The sequence below is a fragment of the Myotis davidii genome, unplaced genomic scaffold (assembly GCF_000327345.1).
Source record: "Myotis davidii unplaced genomic scaffold, ASM32734v1 scaffold289, whole genome shotgun sequence".
In the NCBI taxonomy this organism is placed as follows: Eukaryota; Metazoa; Chordata; class Mammalia; order Chiroptera; family Vespertilionidae; genus Myotis; species Myotis davidii.
The window spans coordinates 2,903,842-2,908,563 of record NW_006299717.1 but is presented as its reverse complement, the minus strand read 5'-3'; positions in this window follow the sequence as shown (position 1 = coordinate 2,908,563).

Here is a 4,722-nt window from a genome sequence, read left to right as displayed (position 1 = left end):
TCCCTCCGCCTGGAATGCCTTCTGCAACCCCCCCCCCACACACACACACACCTCTCCCACCCAAACTATTGGTCTGGCAAACCATCTTCATTGTTCAAAGCCCAACTTGTGTGTCCCCTCATCTAATAGAGTTGATCCACTCCTTATTACCGCCCCCTCCACCCCATCCAATTAATGTTCTTAGCGATCAGCTTCCCCGCCCCCTCTGTGAGCCCCTCCAGGGCAGGACAGCAGGTCTCACTCATCTTGGATCACCAGGCCCTTTGTCAAGGCCCAGCACAGAGTCCAGGTCCAATGCTCACTTTCTGAGTTGACCAGACAGACGACTTCTTCCGAAGGAGGGGAAGCCGACCCGATCCCCTTAGCAGGAGTCACTTCTACCTCTGCTTTGCTCTCCTAATGCTTTCCTTGTGCCTCAGATTAGCTGAGGGGCCCGGGAGCCAGGCTGGCTGGGTTCAAGTTCCGGCACTGCCACTTCATGTGTGACTCTAGCAAAGAGATTTAACTTTCCCAGGCCTCACCTTCCTCATCTGTAAAATAGGGGAAATAATACACTTTATCTCACAGAGAATTAGTTCATGCATTTGGAGCAATACCTAGTAAACACTCCATCAGCATTAGTTCTTAGGGGCTATCTCTACAGCTCCATCAGCCTGTTAGCACAGGAGGGAAGTTTTACATCTCCCTCGGTGTGTTTTGTACAGGCCTTGCTCATCGTAGCGCTCATACATGTTGACTTAATTGGCAAGTCACATCCAGTATCGTTTCCATATCTGGCTAGCCTGTGGGAACTGTAATAAAGAGCAGGTCAATGAATGCCTAGCCAAGTGTAACCAGACTCAGGGAAAGACAGCCAGAAGGAACCACGCCTGCCACATCGACTCAGATTCTCTGAGCAATTCACCAGCGTGGCAGACAAAGAAACATGCAGACTTGCTTATCAAGGCTGCCAACGCTTCTCTCACCACGTTAGAACTACCTGAGGTAGCAAGCAAGGGGAGATGTTTGTTGTTGTTAAATATTTTTATTGATTTCAGAGAGGACGGAAGAGATAGAAACATCAATGATGAGAGAGAATCATTGACCGGTTGCCTCCTGCACGCCCCCTATTGGGGATCGAGCCCACAACCCGGGCACGTGCCCTTGACCAGAATTGAACCAGGGACCCTTCAGTCCGCAGGCCGACACTCTATCCACTGAGCCAAACCAGCTAGGGTGGGAGGGGAGATGTTTTGTTATGAATAGGGAGTTGGCTGGGCCCTGGGAAACAGAGGTAGGATTAGATGGCTGCCTCTCTGTTTAACGGTGGGGTCTCTGAAACATGAGAGCTGGGTGACCCAAACCCCATATCTTTGAGAACCAGCTACAGGAAACCAGAGGCCACCCCAGGTATTTGAGGCAGAATGGGACTGAATCTAAGGAATTGGTGCGGGCCTCTAAGAATGACTCCTGCATGATGCCAAAGACCTTGCCTGCCAGGAGAGCTGCTGCCACTGCCCCCTCAGGAAGCTGGGGACCAGGGGCTCATCTTTGGAATTGTTGATTCCCAGAAAACACCACACAGCCACCCAGGGGTTGGGAAACTGTGACCTTGTTGGCCAGCTGCAGCCAGTGCAGGAAGATGGCCTCTGCCTCACTTCAGCTGTCCCAGATTCACACCCACATCCAGCCTCCCAGGACCATAGCTGCAAGGGAGTCGGGCACATTTGGTTTTAGCTTTCCACTCTGATGCAGAGGTAGATACATTAGGGGGTTGTAAGAGATGCTGGATCCATAGACCCACCCCATGCCCTCACTCACCCCGTGCTCCAGTCACTGGCTTTCTGACTGTTCTTTGCACACAACAAACTCATTCCCACTGTTTGGAACTTTGCATTTCCTGCTCCCTCTGCTTGGAATGCCCTTCCCTCAGATCTTTGCAGTCCTCTTAAGCATCACCTCCCCGAGAGACATCCCTCATCGGAAGGCCTCCGAGAGGCCCAGGTCCTGGGCCTGCTCCTGAAACAGTCAATCACAAGAGGCTGGAATGATTAGGAGTGGCTAAGTCTCACTACCTGAGCTAAACCTACATTGTATCCCCTTGTTTCCTTTTCTCTTTTGCACCTATCAGTAGCTGAGGTTATGATATATACTTACAGGTTCACTTGCTTATTACTTGTCTGCCCTGTGGAGAATGTAAGTGTCACGAGAGCAGGAACTGTATCCGTTTTCTTCACCCCTGTAGCTCCAACATCCAGAACAGGGCCCGACGTACAGCATGTGCTCAATAAATACTTGTTGAACGAACCACTGAGAAATAGAGATAACACCACCCTTTGGACTTACCTCTGTTACTTCATTTATTATATAACACTAGAGGCCTGGTGCACCAGATTCGTGCACTTGAGGGGGCAGGAACTGTATCCGTTTTCTTCACCCCTGTAGCTCCAACATCCAGAACAGGGCCCGACGTACAGCATGTGCTCAATAAATACTTGTTGAACGAACCACTGAGAAATAGAGATAACACCACCCTTTGGACTTACCTCTGTTACTTCATTTATTATATAACACTAGAGGCCTGGTGCACGAGATTCGTGCACTTGAGGGCGAGGGTCTCTCAGCCCAGCCTGCATCCTCTCGCAGTCCAGGAGCCCTTGGGGGATGTCCGACTGACTAAGCTGGCAGTTGAACATCCTTAGTGCTGCCGCGGAGGCGGGAGCTGCGCTTGCCAGCCCTGAGCCTGGCTTCTGGCTGAGCAGTGCTCCCCCTGTGGGAGCACACTGACCACCAGGGGGCAGCTCCTGAGTTGAGCGCATGCCCCCTGGTGGTCAGTGCACATTATAGCAACCGGTCATTCTGCTGTTCAGTTGATTTGCATATAAGCCTTTTATTGTATAGGATTGCAATCACTCCCCCATTAACTCCCTTCTTGATTCAAGGCCAAGAACACATCCTTTTTTAAATTTTTAACTTTTTAATATATTTTTATTGATTTCAGAAAGAAAGGGAGAGAGAGAGAGGAACATCAATGATGAGAGAGAATCATTGATTGGCTGCCTCCTACATGCCTCCTTCTGGGGATCGAGCCCACAACCCAGGCACATGCCCTGACCAGGAATCGAACTGTGACCTCTTGGTTCATAGGTCAGTGTTCAACCACTGACCCACGCCAGCCAGGCCACATCCTGGTTTTTAGTTTTGCCTCACTTATTAGCATACTAACCAGCAAATAGTTGACAAGCCATGCATTTTGATAAATATAGGAAAGAAGGCATGAATGTACGTGTTTCAGAAGCATAGGTGTGTTTCGGGATTTCAGAGGAGGGAAAGGAAGATGGTTATTGTACAAACACAATCAAATGCTAAATAAAGTCATCTCAATCTGGCCAGAAATGCAAGATCCTTGGCTGGGGGGTGGGCCAGTGGGTGGGCGAGGTCAGGTGCTGGCAGCAGGCTCAGCCTGAGCAGAGGAAGGTGCAGAAGCTGGGAAACTCTGAGAAGGGGCTGCCAAGTGTCTGTCTGCAGAATTGATAGGGTCTCTAGTTGACTGAGCACTTTAAAAAAAAATTGATTTCAGAGAGGAAGGGAGAGGAAGAGAGAGATAGAAAGATCAATGATGAGAGAGAATCAACGATCAGCTGCCTCGTGCACACCCCCCACTGGGAACCAAGCCCACTACCTGGGCATTTGCCCTTGACAGGAATCAAACCCAGGACCTTTCGGTCTGCAGGCCGATGTTCTATTCACTGAGCCAAACCAGCTAGGGAGCCTGGGCACTTCCTACAACTACTTCCTCCCAATCCCTCTGAAAGGCAGCCTCTATCCCTCTAATATCTGTTTGGAAAGGAAGAGGGCCTCAAGTCCCATTCTCCAGTTCATTCATAAACTACATCTTGTCAGTGTCACACTGCTGGGCCGAGAGAAGCACCAAACATCCCCTTTTATAAGACGCACTCTAGTGCTGCCCCTCAGGGAGTCTATTTCTGAAGGGAAAGGTGGCCCTGGTAGGAGGCAAAAGGAGATTTGATAAAAATGCTGACCTTTTAATATCTTTAATATATGTTATTTCTGATAATCATCAAATAATTGTTTAACTCAGCCTTTTACATGTATACAGACATGCAAGCACACACATACACAAAAACACACAAACACAATGTACGCAAATAGAAACATCAATGTACACAAATAAACACGCAGTCATGTGCACACACACTCACACATGAAGCCCTTGTTTAGGAAACAAAATGAATAGTCAGAGGGCATTTGCAAAGCCTACTCCCCAGAGAAGACGATCATAACCCACTGATGGAAAAGACACTTAAGCATTTAAACAAGTTTCTGTTTACTGGCAGCTGGTGAGGAAGAGGCAGGAGGAAGGAAGCCGGGAGGTTGCACAAGCAGCTGCCACGGGAAGGCCGTCTGGCCGGCCAGGAGTCGGCCTGTTGCGGTCACCGCAGCCTCGACCAGCCACAGGCTCTCCGGGGCCTCGAGCAACCGCTTGCTGGTGGGCACAGTGGGAGAAAAGAGCCAGGCCTCAGTCCATAGGTACAGACCAGTAGTCGGGCCAGACCAAAGCAAGGAAAAAGAGGGCTTTGAAGGCCAAGAATAGTAGCAGTCGACGGATGGGGAGTTCTGGGGAAAGGAAGAGGGAACACGGAATAAAACGGACAAACATTTGTTTTGAAACCAGTGGGAGAGAGAGGTCCACACGGAATGAAGTGTCCCCTGAGGGACACG